Below are 16,257 nucleotides of genomic sequence, written 5' to 3'. Positions count from 1 at the left end.
GATCTTCAACTTTGCAGTGGGGTTGACAAGTGTGAGTCCCCTCCTCTCTCCTCCCTGTAGTATCTGTGCTCTTCCCTTTCTCCTGACTCAGAAAAAGAACGCCACGAGATTGGTGACTTGAGTTCCATCTCTGGAACCCTTGTAAAGGTGGAAGGAGAGAACTTCCCAAGGTTGTCTTTGACTCCCTCATGTGCCATGGCTCCTGCCCCACCTCCCCCAGTAATAAAAGAGTTTTAGCCCCATCGGCTCTGTTCATTCTCTGCCTCCTGGATCCTAGATTCCAGTTTCCATCTGCTGCTTCTCCTGTCAGGGTAGAGACTCAGGAGGAGCAGCAGATGTAGCTCCATTGGTTGAGTGCTGGCAGGAAGTCCTGGGTTCCGTCCCCAGTGCTGTATGAACTGGGCATGGTGCCAAAGACCTGTAATCCCAACACTCAGAAGGTTGAGGCAGGAGGACTAGAAGTTCAAGGTTATCCTTAGCTACCCAGTAAGCTTAAGGCCAGTCTGAGTTACCTGAAACCCTGGAGGGTTGTTTGTTTGCTTGTTAGTTTGTTTTCCTTTCTTTGTCTGTTTTGTTTGTTTGTTTGTTTGTTTGTTTAATAGGCTGGTGAGATGGCTCTCCCAGTTAAGGGACCTACTGTAAGCCTAATGACCTGAATGATCTCTGGGACTCTTCTGGTACACTATTAGAGCACACACTTGGTTAGCCGGTACAAGGCCCTAGGACCAGCTCAGGTCAAAGAAAGGCAACTACTGCTTTGGCCTTCTACAGAGGAAAACAGGCCCTTTCTCCCAGGCCTGGGTCACTGGGGAACACAGGAGGATGGGAGGTTGAGGGTAGCCCAAGGGCACAACAGCCCACCCCTCCGCCTCCACAGCCATGGCAGCTCTCCTCCTACACTGGCATTGCCCAGAAGGAACGCCTGACCTCAGGGTCTTTTGTTACATGGGATCAGTAACAAAACCACCTTTCTTTGTGCGCCTGAAATCGTTCACTGTAGAGTCTCTGGGTCTGCCCTTGAATACAGAAGCAAGCAGGGGACAGTGGCTTTACCCAGCCTGCCAGATCCTGGGCCCTCAATTAGGATGGCCTTGAAGCTGGCAGAGAAGAGAGAGACTGACGGAGACAGGGAGCAAGACACTCTGAATGGGTCACTGGGTGTAATTTTGCTTCTTGGCCATGAGACAGACAAAACCAATCAGAACATATAATACATCCCACAGCAAAGCACACAGGTCTCAGACAGGGGCATGGCTCTGTAATCTGGGTCCCAAGCCAGGCCCTTGTGTTATGTCTCCTAGACAATGGGGTACAAGATAAAAACCATTGAATCTGATAGATAGCCATTGCCTGGTCTTTTCTTTTCACTGTAAAACAGTGCTCTTGGAACACTGTCATTAACATTGTCAAACTAACCACTTCTAGAAATGCCTAACAGATAGCCCTCTGGGCATTCCTGCAAGGAATTATCTAGATTAAGTTAATGGAGGTGGGAAGACCCACTTCTATTGTGATCAGGACTATCCCATGGACTGAGATTCTAGACTACATAAAAAAGACTTAATTAGATCCAAACATTCTCTTGGCTTCGAAACTGCTGAGACAATGCGATCAGCTGCCCCAGGCTCCTGCCACCATGATACCATTGTGATGAGCTGTTCCCTGAAGCTGTGAGCAAAATAAATTCCTCTTTACTTAAGTTGCTTTGATTAGAGTATTTTATCACAGCCAACAAGTAACTAAACCTGGAGTGGTGGCTCGCACCTTTAATCCCAGCACTCAGGAGGTAGAGGCAGGTGGGTCACTATGAGTTCCAGAACAGCCAAGGCTACACAGAAACCCTGTCTCAAACAAACAAACAAACAAACAAACCCCAAAAGACCAGTAACTAAGACAGACACCTTGATGACTTGTTTATTTTTCCAGAGCCATCCCTAGGTCTTGTATCAGCTGGGTCTGAGCAGAACCCTGAGCTCCCACACCCAACCCTTGAGTATTTACTTTTCAGTGGTTGCCCATTGTTATACTGGAGTTTCAATGGAGAGTCTTGAACATTCCAGAAAAACACTCTACTAACTGAGCAATAGTTCCTATTGTCGAGTTTTCCCCCTATCTCTTTTTGAGATAAGGTCAAGCTGGGTAGCCCTGGCTGACCTTGAATTTGCTTGGTAGCTCACGTTGGCCTCCTGTCTCCAGTAAGATTATTACAGGAATGTAGCACCATGTCCATATAGAATTTTCATTTTGAAAAATAAAGGGGTAGGCCCTGGGGTTGTAGCTCAATAACACATGGGAGGCTGTCTTATTTAGGGTTTCACTGCTATGAACAGACACTATGACCTAGGCAATTCTTATAAGAACAACATTTAATTGGGCCTGGCTTACAGGTTCAGTCCATTATCATTAAAGCAGGAACATGGCAGCATCCAAGCAGGCATGGTATAAGAGGAGCTGAGAGCTCTACACCTTCATCTGAAGCCTGCTAGGAGATTGGCTTCCAGGAAGCTAGGAGGAAGCTCTTAAAGCCCAAGCCCACGGTGACACACTTACTCCAACAAGGCCACACCTTCTAATAGTGCCACTCCCTGGGCTAAACATATGCAAACCATCGCAGAAGCTGATGAAGTCCTGAGTGAATGTGTATTATTGACATCAGCCAGCCATGTCAAGAACCCCAGTGCCTCAGACCCACGAGAATTGACAGCGCCTTCCCTGGGTTAGGTTCAGGGAATTGGGAAAGCTTTCTGGCCCATGTGTGGATGTTGATGTGTGTGCAAAAACTAGTTACCGCAGCTCCCTCCTTCCAGATGACTGCAACCTGAAACTGGCCCCCTCTAGAAACCTCCCACTGAAACTATCTAACCAGCCTCTTTGTATGTACACAGTAAACATGCTGAGTTTCTGGGTTGCTGCATAGTACATGTCCTCCATCAGATTGAGCACAACCCACCAGATCTCAGCTTTTCTGAATGCATGTCTTGTTTCTTCATTTCCAAGTTTCTCCAGGTGGTATAGCACTCAGCACAAAGCCAAGGATGTGATCTCCAGCACTACATTCCCCAGTACCAGTCTGTCTTAGTCAGGGTTTCTATTCCTGTATAAAACCCCATGACCAAGAAGCAAGTTGGGGAGAAAAGGGTTTATTCAGTTTACACTTCCACATTGCTGTTCATCACCAAAGGAAGTCAGGACTGGAACTCATACAGGGCAGGAACTTGGAGGTAGGAGCTGATGCAGAGGCCATGGAGGAGTGCTGCTTACTGGCTTGCTCCTCCTGGCTTGCTCAGCTTGCTTCCTTATAGAACCCAGGACTACCAGCCCAGGGATGGCACCACCCACCATGGCCTAGGCCCTCCCCACTTGATCACTAATTGAGAAAATGCCTTACAGCTGGATCTCATGAAGGCCTTTCCTCAAGAGAGGCTTCTTTCTCTGTGATAACTCCAGCTTGTGTCAAGTGGACACACAAAACCAGCCAGAACACTTACAAGAATCTAGAACTAGTTAAGTATTTACAAGGTTGTTGTTGCTTTTTATGGGAATGTATTGCAATTTAGCCCTTTCTCTGTTTTGTTTTTTGTTTGTTTGTTTGTTTGTTTTTTGAGACAGGGCTTCTCTGTGTAGTCCTGGCTGTCCTGGAACTCACTCTGTAGACCAGGCTGGCCTCAAACTCAGAGATCCACCTGCCTCTGCCTCCCAAGTGCTGGGATTAAAGGTATGTGCCACCATTGCCCAGCTTAGCTCTTTCTTTTGTATCTTTCTTTCTTTCTTTCTTTCTTTTTTTTTTTAGTTTTTCGAGACAGGGTTTCTCTGTGTAGCCCTGGCTGTCCTGGAACTCACTCTGTAGACCAGGTTGACCTGGAACTCAGAAATCCACCTGCCTCTGCCTCCCAAGTGCTGGGATTAAAGGTGTGCGCCACCACCACCCAGCTTTTATGTATCTTTTTTACCTTTAGTGGTTTAAGATTGTCAAGAAACCATGGCCACTATACAAAATAGAATAAGCTGTATCAATAATGTAATCTTTTATCATCATCATCATCATCATCATCATCATCATTATTATTATTATTATTATTATTATTATTATTATTATTCAGGACATTGTTTGGGTTGGTTATGTGTCCAGAGCATAAGAAAAGGGTGTTTTGGCTTTGATGGAGCTACAAGCCATCTTGGTGAAACAAGATGTGATATTCAAAGAATCAATCAGAGCAATAAAGCCAAATAAGGGATACTGAGATGTCCTACTTGTGTGGTGGCAGAGCAGGCCTCTGGCCTTTCCCTTAGACTCTTCAGAAAGAGCATTCTGTCCAGAAAGAGACAGGGTCTGTACTTCTGTGTGCAGGAAAGAATGGGGTGAGCAGAAGCTGACCCCCTAGACAGCAGCAGTCTGGCTGAAAGGAAAGGAAGAGAATAGGGTAGGATGAAGGGTTTATGGTCACTCTGTACTGGAGACAGACCTGGTTTGGAAAGTCACAAGTTCACACTCCCAGGCTCCTAACATTACCAGGAGACACAGTTCCTCGATATCCCATAAATCACAGAATCTCATGGCAAACAACCTCTTTGCTGCTGTCACTACACAGTTCTCTTCTCCAATGTCCCTAGGTCCCTAATCTTTTCACAGACCTAGAGGGGAAAAGCCTCAATGACGCTAACTACAAACAGGTGCAATGTCAGTTGTCAATCCCTGTGACAATGTGTAAGAGTTTTCTATGGCAACATGTCCCAGTTCTTGGGGCTACTTTACAGAAGTTTCTTTTATCTGGGGTCCTTCTCTCCTGCCGAGGTACCCAGGGAACCTTCCTGCCTGACATGGGTATTCTGGGGTCCTTTCCATCTGCCTGTGCATTCTGGGGTCCTTCCCACCTGTCTGTGCATTCTGGGGTTCTTCCCACCTGCCTGTGCATTCTGGGGTCCTCCCCACCTGCCTGTGCATTCTGGGGTCCTTCCCACCTGCCTGTGCATTCTGGGGTCCTTCCCACCTGCCTGTGTATTCTGGGGTCCTTCCCACCTGCCATTATCTATCTACTCATTCGATCCCAGCAGATGTTTAACGTGCTAGCAGTGGTAAACTCCGGATCATCTCTGGTGAAGAGTTTACGACACCTCAGTGTCATTCCTTTGATCTCTGTTTTTCAGGACCTCTCAAATCTCTAGTGTTAATGTTCCGGTCCTTTCCACTCAACCAAGAAAGAGCCTTGAATTGTCTCCCACACAAGCCAGCCATGCAGGACCAGATCTAACTCTCGGACTTGGTTGCTGCCTTTGAAGTGTGATGGAGGCACTGGGCCTTCACGCCTGCCAACACTGATGTCTTGACCATTTGCTCACCTATATTCTGTGTCACTTCCCAGGACCTGGCCTCGCCTCCATTTTATTTTATTCTATTTACTTTGGTGGTTGGCTACTAGTTATGGTTGATTTTTTGTTTGTTTGTTTGTTTGTTTTTCGTTTTCTTTTTTGAGACAGGGTTTCTCTGTGTAGCTCTGGCTGTCCTGGAACTCAGGCTGTAGACCAGGCTGGCCTTGAACTCAGAAATCCACCTGCCTCTGCCTCCCAAGTGCTGTGATTAAAGGCATGCGCCACCATTGCCCGGCTGGTTTGATTTTTTTTTTTTTTTTTAAATCTTGGAGTCATTTTGGCTTTTAGGGGTTGGGGATTTAGCTCGTATTTTGGCTTATGATTGACCTACTAAGCCCTCTGCCCCTCCCTCCCTAGTGCTGAGCTTACAGTACACCACCGCACTCAGCTCTGTGTGCTGCTGGGGACAGACCCCAGGTTGTCCCATATGTCATGGAAGCACTCTACCAACTGAGCTACTTCCCCAGCCCTCTTTGTTCTAGTGCATATTATATAGATGAAAAACAGAAGCATTTATTTTGAATTTATTTTATGTGTTGCCTGCATGTGTACTGCATAGGTGCTTGTTGACTGAGGGGGCCAGAAGTGAACATCAAATTCCCTGGAACAGAAGGTTGTGAGCCACCTTGTGGGTGCTGGGAACTGAACCTAGAGCCTCTGGCAGAGTAGCCAATGCCCTTAACCAGTGAGGAATGTCTCTAGCCCCTCAGCACTCCCTTTTAAAGGGCTTTTCCTTGGTGTCCTAGATCACTCCTTCAAGGAAACTTGACATCCTGGCAATACACTGAGCCTCTTCTGAACATCATTGAGATCACAATTTCTACCTTGAAGGATAGACAGAAGGACACATGAAAGTGTTCATCACGGGCAAGTGAATCCTCAGCTGACTTCAGTATTCCTCAGAACTTCTATTTGTCTTCTTCTTTTTCTTTCTTTTCTTTTTCTTTTGCTGCCCTGGAACTAGCTCTGTAGACCAGGCTGGTCTCGAACTCACAGAGATTCACATGTCTTTGCCTCCCTAGTGCTGGGATTAAAGGTGTGTGTGTGTGTGTGTGTGTGTGTGTGTGTATGTGTGTGTAACCCTGTTGCCGCTTCAAACTCACCCTCATTTTTAGCTGTGGGGCTCTCAAGTTAGTTTAATCCCATATCACAGCAAGAAATGCATTTTCCTGCTGGAAGCTCAGGCTACTCTAAAGGATTTAGTGAGAGGATCATTGCAGTTTGAGGGATCAAGATCAACCTAGACAGCATAGCAAGACCCTATAAGGTGGGGGTAGGGAGTACATTTTTTAACAACGGTTTGAAACATTCACATATATGACCGAAATAAAGAGTTTTTTTTTTTTTTAATTTTATAAAACAACATTTAACCTTATTAAAACAGAACACATGATACCTGGAGATTTTCTATTCATTCTATTTGGTTTCATCAAAAAATGCTGGTTAAGGAATGAAAATGAAAAATATGTCTTTGTACATGCAAGTGCACATGTGCGCGCGTACACACACACACACACACACACATACACACACATACACTTTTTTCCCCCTTTTGACACTGGGTTTCTCTGGGTAGTCCTGGAATTTGCTCAATTAACCAGGCTGGCCTCAAACTCAGGGATCTACCTGCCTCTGCCTCCCTATATTTTCCTAGGTGCTTGGCGCACCACACATGGCACTTTTTTTTTTCACATGGCACTTTTTATTTTTTAAGAAAAGATAGACTGGTGGAAACTCACTAAATGACTTTGACGACCAGCCATTGGTTAGGCAGTAGTACTTTGAAATGGAGTGGACAGATACTTTCACACAGATCCTTCCGGTGTTACTCTCTTGAAAGCTGTCCCTTATATCCCAGGCTTGTCCAGGGGTCCAGCCTCAGCCCATCATCCCCTCCTCCCCTACACATGCTGGACTTTTGGAGTTGCTGTCTTGGCCAACTGAGGAGCCTCTGCTGGGACAGCGATGGCATGTCTCAGAGCACTGATTAATACCTCTTGCCTGGTTAATAGTGTATGCTCCATGTAGGAATGTTGTTGACAATCCTTTAGCGCCTACAAAGCACCTTCTGGAGCTCACAGAAGCTACAGCATCAGGGAAGAGGCTCCAACTAAGTCCCTGACTGATTTCTCTTTAGCGTCTTCATCAGTAGTTCTTACAATCCAGCTCTCATGGGCTACCACCAGTGGTGCCAGTCCTGTAATGTTTTGAAGGACTTAGAAGCCTCCTTTGCCAGCTTCTTATGGAGGAAATACACCCTTGGCACTGGGGTTTTTATGGCTCTGGGAATGTCTTCTACCCATGCAGGTTATATGAATTCAAACTGTTTACCCATTGTTTTAACAGTTACAGTTGCAGGCTATTGGAAGATTTTTCTCATTCACTTTATTGTTTGTCATCTGTGCCTTGCTGGTCCAGAAACTGCTCCCAAGTTTTGCAGCTGTGTCCGGCCTTTGCATCCTGTGTGAGTTGCTATTTTACTCCCTGAGATGTGCTTGGATATCTTGCAGATGCTCTCTTCTTTCCTTAAGCTAGAAGAAAATTTTATTAGAAGTTAAAAGGAAAGTAACAAAGCAGGCAGTCTGCACATTTTGGCAGTTGCCAGGAGGAGGAAAATGGAGAAGAGGAAGAGGCCGCTGTTTATAAACAGCCGTGTTGTAGAAGTGGCGAATGGAACTGAAAATCTAGAAAAGAAGAAAAAGAAAAAGCTATGCTTTTCCAAGAGTCCTGACTCGCTTAGCTGAAATGTCTCAGAGGCTTTTCTTTGTTTTCCAGATTGGATTTTCAAAATGAATTGTGTATGTGTGTGTATGTGTGTATGGAACCTGCAGAAGCCAGAAGCGTCGGATCTCTCAGAAATGAAGTTACAAGCAGTTGTGAGCCACTGGTGTGGGTGCTGGGAACTGAACCCTGATGTGGGTGCAGGGTCCTCTAGAAAACATGAACATTAATAAAAATTGACAATGTATTTTATTCAGAAGTAAAGTCATAGTACAGATCCTATACTTGCAAGGAACACTCCTGGCCCCTGGCTGTTCTCTAGGCCAGGAAAAGGATGAGTTACTTGTTAGGAAGCAATGCATGAGTGGATTGTTCTCTATTGACAGGCTTGTGTTTTGTGTGCGTCTTTCTTCCTGTGCATGTCCTTTTCCATGATGCATCTGATTTTAACCATATATTATGATTATGTCTAGACAGAAGACAGCAAAAAGGAGATTTTTTTCCTACACATTCAGATAGAGGACCCAGGTTTTCCTTACTGAACACTTACCTCAAACCAGTTGAGGACCAAACCCAGGGTCTTGCTCATGGTAGGGAAGTAGTCTACCATTGAGCCTTCATCCATCCATCCTTCCTTCCTTCTTATGTCTCTTCTTCCTCTTTTTTTTTTTTTTTTTTTTTTTTTGATGTAGAGTTTCTGTATAGCTCTGGATAGTGCATAATTCTCTCTCTCCCTCTCTGTCTCTCTCTTTCTGGGGGCAGGGGTTTTGCTCTGTAGCCCTGGCTGTCCTGTAACTCACTGTCTCCCTAACTTTGATCTCAGAGATCCATCTGCCTCTGCCTCCTGAATGCTAGGATGAAAGGTATGAGCCACCACCCATGGACCAGAACTCTTTTTTTTGTTTTTTTGTTTTTTTGTTTTTTTTGAGACAGGGTTTCTCTGTGTAGCCCTGGCTGTCCTGGTACTCACTCTGTAGACCAGGCTGGCCTCGAACTCAGAAATCCACCTGCCTCTGCCTCCCAAGTGCTGGGATTAAAAGCGTGTGCCACCACTACCCAGCAAGGACCAGAACTCTTATAAGAGTTCTAGCCTTGAACTTGTAGTAATTCTCCTGCTTCTGCCTACTGTGTGTTGGGACTATAAATTCAGGGTTTGTTTTCCAGTTTTTATTGTAGTTGCGTGTTTGAGTCAAGATCTTATGTAGATCAGACTAGCCTTGAATTTGCTGTGTAACTGAAGATGACCTTGAATGTCTGCTCTTTCAGTCTCCACCTCCTAAGGGCTGGTTTTGAAGCATATTACCTGACCATTGTTATCATTTTGTCTAAGCTCTGCCCCACAGTTACCTGGCAACAGCCAGGTAGGCCTGACTCACTATAAAAGGGGCTGCTTGCCCCCTCCTTTCTCTCTTGCTCTTGCTTCTTTCCCCTGCTCTGTCCTCTCATCCCTTCCCCCTCTCTCCACATGCTGTGGCCAGCCTCTCTACTCCTTTATTTCTCCTCTCTCTCTCTCTCTCTCTTTCTGCCTCTACTACCCTCTTAACTCCCCTCCCCACACCCTGAATAAACTGTTCTATACTATACCATACTATACGTGTGGCTGGTTCCTCAGGGGGAAGGGATGCTTCCGCATGGGCCCGCCAAGGCACTCCCTTCCCACATACCTCACCACACATCCACCAAACATATCTCCTCCTCGTTTTATCTCTTTGTAAACACATCAACCATTACATTTTCTTTACTCTTCATACATTGTCTATAAGGTTGGTATTATTATTCTCATCTTATAGTTCAGGAATCAAGCCCAGAAGCTTTGGGCCCTGTGCATGATGCCCAGCTCTCCAGGGATAGGAGCTGGGTTCTATTCAATGTGCCAGGAGGTCCCTCTAGCACATGATGTCGCTGCCTTAGAGGCTTCTCCAGGGGAAGCCAGGAGCCAGGAGCCAGGAGCTGCAGTCTGGCTGGGCCTGATGGAGAACTCCTATAGTTCCAGCTACCAGGGGGCTAAGGCAGGAAGGTGGTCTAAGCATAGCAATGGTGCGTCACAACACAGGAAGACCTATCTCCTATATTAAGAAGTTTAAAAGCCACAATGGAGTGGTTGAGGGATCCTGGAGGGGAAAAAAAAAGTGTTTTGTGCATTGTCCCCAGGCATTATTATTCTCAAGAGGGATGTTTATGTGGACACTGGGCCAGAATTCCAGATTTGATATCAAATCTACCATAGACTTTCTGCTGGGTGTGGAAGTTCACTGAGATCATTTTTAGAATTGAGTATTTTATGGTTTTCCTTTTCCTTTCTCTTTTCTTTCTTTCCTTCCTTCCTTCTTTCTTTCTTTCTTTTTTTTTTTTTTTGATTGATGGCTTCATAATCTAGGCTAAATAACTTGATCTGTTAATCTCAGAAACTGCCCTCAGCTGCAGCTGATCCTCCTGCCTCTGTCTGGAGGCAGCACGCTAATCTGAGTGCTGGGATTTCAAATGGATGCTCTAACCTGGCTCCCACGTTTTAATTCATGTGGTGCTTGCTGGCTATGGGACTCCGGCCCTTGTATACGCTGCCACTTAATAACACTTCCAGCTGAAGTGTTATATTGACTACTTCAAAGCAGCTTGAATAGAAACATTTGAGTATTTCCAATGAAAAGTATGTCTGCAGTCATAGATAGGCCAATTATTCTGATCTGACCATTACATATTGTGCAAATATGTGGAAGGTACATAGTTTGTGGTACCTCACAAACTATGTACAGGAACTTCGTGCTAATTAAAACATTAAAATACAGGGCCAGGAGATGGCTTAGTAGAACACTGGCCACACAAGCCTCATAACCTGAGTTCGATCCCTGGAACCTATGTAAAACTCTTGATGCAGTGGCCTGTGTCTGTAACCCATCTCTTTTACAAGAGATGGAAGGAGAGATTGGAGACTTGGTTGAAAAGCTCAGGCCTGAAGTACAAAGTGCAGCAACAGAAACGAGAGACTCTGCCTCAAAAAAAATAAGATGTGGGTGAAGAAATGGCTACCTTAGTGTTCTATTACTGTGAAGAGACATCAAGGCAACTCATAAAAGAAAGCATTTAATTGTTCTTGATTACAGTTTCTGGGGTGGGGGGAACATGGCTGAACGCAGGCAAACCTGGGGCTGGTGAAGAATCTGAGAGTTCTTTATGGGGATCTACTGGCAGCAGGATGAGAGAGACTCTAGGCCTGGCTTGGGCTTTTGAAACTTCAAAGGCTAGTGACACCCTTCCTCCAACAAGGCCACACCTACTCCTACTAGGGCAAGCAGAATTTCTTCCTATGAACCTATGAGGGCCATTCTTATTCAAACCACTACAATGGCTCAGGAGTTTAGTGTATCGGCTGCTCCTCCACATTCCAAGTACCCAAGTGGCAGCTTACTAGTGCAAGGCCGAGGGATCCAGGATCCTCCTCTGGATTCCTCAGGCACCAGGCTTGCATGTGATGCACAGACATACATTCAGGCAACACACACACACACACACACACACACACACACACACACACACAGAGGCCACAGGAGAGGGGCTGCTGAGATGGTTCAGTGGTTTAGACATATACTGCTCTTCCAGAGTACCCGAGTTTAGTTCCCAAGACCCATATTGGGTGACTTACAGCCATCTACAGCTCTAGTTCCAAGGAATCTGACTTCTCCTGGCCTCTGTGGTCACCTGCATTCATAAGCCAATACCCTCCCTCTCCCAGAAACACATACATAATTAAAAATTAAATATTTTAAAAATGAAAAACAGACATGGTGGAAGAACTCTTAGCTCCCCAACAGTTGCCCCCTGAGCACCAAATGCTCTGTGCACACAAGCACCCCAGATCGCAATCCTTTTTTAACTAAAGCATGTAAAATACAGAGCCTGGTGTGGTGGTGCATGCTTGAAATTCTGGTATTTGAGAGGCTGAGGCAGGAGAATTAGGAATGCAAGGTCATCTTTTGATACATACTGAGTTCCAGACCAGCTTGAGCTATTTGATACCCTATATCTCAAACAAGCAAGCTGGGCATAGGGGCAGAGATAGGGTGCTTGCCTAGTGCGTGTGAGGCCCTGTCCTGCTTTTAATAGATATTTTTAAATTTGTTAAATTAATTAATTAATTTAGGTTTTTAGAGTCAGGATTTCTTTGTGTAGCCCTGGCTATTTTGAAACTCACCAGGCTAGCCCCTAACTTACAGAGATCCTCCTGTCTCTGCCTCTGGAGTACGGGGATTAAAGGCACTTGCCACCACCACCCAGCTGGACACATAATTTTTAACAACTGGACATTCTGGTGGCCTACACCTGTTATCTTAGCAGTTCAGAAGTGAAGGCAGGAAGTGTGGTATTTCAAAGTCATTCTTTGCCAAACACTGAAGTCCAGGCCAGCCTGGGAGATACAAAAAGTCTAAATAACCTGCAAAGAGTCCAGAGAGGGTGGAGGATGGTCATATGGCTATATCTCTACTTGCCCACTATGCATCAAACTCTGTGTTTGATCCTTGGAACTAAACAATTAGAGATGTGTAAATTCTTTTTATTCTTTTCTTTTACTGTAGTCACCGTTTGATCTTGGATTTTGGTTTGAAGTTACACACTAACAATAAGAGTGCAGTGTGTGTGTGTGTGTGTATTGCTCTTTTGATTTTGTTTGCTTGCTTGCTGCATGGTGCATTTAGTTACCCTTTATTTGGAGATAAGGCATCCGAGCGTGCTAAAATTGTCACTTGCTAGTGAGATAAACATCAGTTATTGTCACCTTGTCCTCTAGATGGTGTGGCAGATTTTGTGAAGGGCAGGCCTCATTGGAGTTCAGCTTTAAACAAGTGAAGGGGTGTCCCGTCAAGGATATTTTAATTGGCTGTCTGCATTGTGTGTAGTCATTAGATAATTGTCAGCCTGTCTCTCAGCTCCTGCTGTACAGACTGGCTGTAGAAGACAGCCTGTGGGAAAGAGATTAGTGAGGTGAGAGAGCCTGTGGGGCTGCAGACACAAGCTACCACAGCCAGCCAGCGGGGCCAGGCAGTGGGGCTGGAGACAAAGGGCCTGGAACTGGGTACATTGGAGGACACAGGAAGGACCTGGGCTGGATGCAATGCTGGAAACTCCCTCAGGAATCAAGGCCCAGCCTGGGAACAGCTCAGTTGGTAGAATGCTGGCCCAGAATTAACAGAGCCTCCTGTTATATCTCAGAATAGACTGGGTGTGGTGGCAGGAAGATTGGGAGTTCAAGATCGGCCTCAGCTACATGAGGAGTTCAAGGCCAGCCTGGGCTACAGGAACGCCTATCTCAACAGGGTGTGGGAGGGAGAAAAAAGAATTCAGAAGCAGATGTTCAGGGAGAGCTGCCTACTAGGGAAGTGACTGGTGCCTGACACAAGATGACTCAAGTTCTACAGCTTCTAAGAAATTAGAAAACAGGCGAGGATTTGGAGGGAACTAATTCCCACTGTGTGAGAGCGGCGTGGCGGGAACATTCTAGTCCTAGGGTTGAGCTGGCCCAGAAGGGAGAGTTCTCCCGGAAGCAGTGGGGTGTGGGTGTGTGTGACTGAACACTAGGTCACGGCAGGATGAGGACCCGCAGGGAAGGAGGCTAAGATCACACACGGGAACAGAGGACTTGAATGCCAAAAGGATTTAGGGCTGGCTCCCTAAACCAGAGATCCTGGGCTCCACCTCAGCACTAAAGAAAACGCCCAGCAGTTGGGGGCCATGCCTTTAATCCCGGAACTCAGGAGGCAGATGCAGGCAGATCTCAATGAGTTTGAGACCAGTCTACAAAGTGAGTTCTAGGACAGCCAGGGCTACACAGAGAAACCTTGGGGGGAAAAAAAAAATAAAGAAAAATACAAACCTGGTTTTGGAGGGATGGCTCAGTGGTTAAGAACACTGGCTACTCTTGCCGAGGAGCTGGGTCTGATTCCCAACAGGGGATCCAGCACCCCCTTCTGGACTTCAAGGGCAGCAGACATACAAAGTACCCAGATAAACATGCAGGCAAAACACCCATGTGCATAAAATAAAATAAAAATTAAAACGAAGCAAAGAGCGTTCCTAGTGGCTGATCCCTCATATTTATCTGTTGAGAAGGTTTTTTAAATATAAATTTAATTTAACGTTAAGTGTATGGATATTTTGCCTGCATGCATGTCTGTGCAACATGTTTGCCTGGTGCCTGCAGAGTCAAGAAGTCATGAGATCCCCTGGAACTGGAGTTTAACAGATGGCTGTCAGCTGTCATATGGGTGCTGGGAATTGAACCCAGGTTCTCTGGGAGAGGATCAAGTGATCTTAATCCCTAAGCCATTTTCCCCCCCAATAAGGTTTTTTGTTTGGTTTGGTTTGGTTTGGTTTGGTTTGGTTTGGTTGGTTTTTGAAGACAGGGTTTTTCTGTGTAGCCCTGGATGTCCTGGAACTCACTCTGTATTCCAGGCTGGCCTCGAACTCAAAAATCCACCTGCTTCTTCTGCCTCCCAAGTGCTGGGATTAAAGGCGTGTGCCACCACCGCCCGTCCTGAATAAGGTTTTATTTTAAAAAAATCATCTCTGGAACTGGCAAGACCTGATATGATCTGGGTTTGAGCTCTGGAGCCCATATAGTAGAGAGAACCAACTTCCAAAAGTAGTCCTCTTGACCTTCACACACACAGTGCATGCATATGCATACATAAAATAAGTGTAAAAAACAAATGAATGAATGAACAAACACCTCAAGTTAAAAAAAAAAAAAAAGAAAGAAAAAAAGAACATTTCAGCCAGGTAGTCAGTGGTGCATACATTGAGGCCAGCCTGGACTACAGAGTGAACTCTGGGTCAGCCAAGGCTACACAGAGAAACCCTGTCTCAATACAGACACCCCACCAAAAAAAGAAAGAAAGAAAGAAAGAAAGAGAAAAGAAAGCATTTCTGAAATTCAACCCCTCTTAATTTAATCTATTTAAAAAAAAAAAAAGTCACTCTAGCTAGGGATGAGGCTCAGTAGGATGCTGTCTTAGTGTTGCAGTCACTGTCCTATTGCTGTGAAGTGACACCAGTACCAACATTCTTATAAAAGGAAGCATTTAATTGGGGGCTTGTTTACAAGTTTCAGAGGCCTAGACCATTGTCATCACAGTGGGGGAACATGGTAGCCCACAGACAGACAGGTATTGGAGCAGTAGTTTCAAGATAGGATCCTTAGATCCTATCTTGGCTGTCCTGGAATTCACAGAGATCTGACTGCCTGTCTCCCAAGTGTTGGAATTAAAGGCATACACCACTACACTAAGTATCTGAGAACTTTACATCTTGGTCCACAGGCAGAGAGAAAGGGAGAGACAGACAGACAGAAAGTGAGCAGCAACTGGACCTGGCATAGGTTTTTGAAACCTTAAATTCCATCCCCAGGGACACACTTCCTCCAGTAAGGCCACACCTTCTAATCCTTCTCAAATAGTGCCACTCCCGATGACTAAGCATTCAAATACAGCAGCCCATGGTGTGTGGGCATAGTATTCTTATTCAAAACACCACACTTGGTATGCACAGAATCCTGGATTTGACCCTTGGCACTGAATAAACCTAGGCTTCCTAGCACAGGCCTGTGATTCTAGATAGAAACAGAAGTATCAAAAGTTTAAGATCATCCTCAGCTGTGTCTCAGATCTTAAGCCAGCATAGGGTACAAAACAAAACCTGTACAAAAACATGGACAAGGTTCTGGGTTCTATCCCAGCACTACAAAAACAAACAAACACCTTAAAAAACAAACAAGTTGGCACAGTGGTGTCGGTCCATGGTTCTAGCACATGAAAGGTGGCGAAAAAGGGAGATCAGGAGGTCAAGCCCATCCTCCTTGCATTACAGTTATGTTGGAAGACAGTCTGGACTATTGAAAACAAAACAAAAATCACAATAATAAGAAGAAAATAAACCTGACAAATACAAATAAAAGTCATCCAATGTGTCAAAACCCACAGAACCCACAACAAAACGCCCAAAAAGGGTCGAGAGAGAGAGAGAGAGAGAGAGAGAGAGAGAGAGAGAGAGAGAACTCAGTAGTTAACGGATCTTGCTGGCAAGCCAGAAGACTTGAGTTCAATTCCTGGGACCCACATGGTGGAAGGAGAGAACTGACTCTTGCTAAATGGTTATCTGACTTCCACACCCACACTGTGG

The sequence above is a fragment of the Arvicanthis niloticus genome, chromosome 9 (genome assembly GCF_011762505.2).
Source record: "Arvicanthis niloticus isolate mArvNil1 chromosome 9, mArvNil1.pat.X, whole genome shotgun sequence".
Classification (NCBI taxonomy): Eukaryota; Metazoa; Chordata; class Mammalia; order Rodentia; family Muridae; genus Arvicanthis; species Arvicanthis niloticus.
This window is presented reverse-complemented; position numbering follows the sequence as displayed.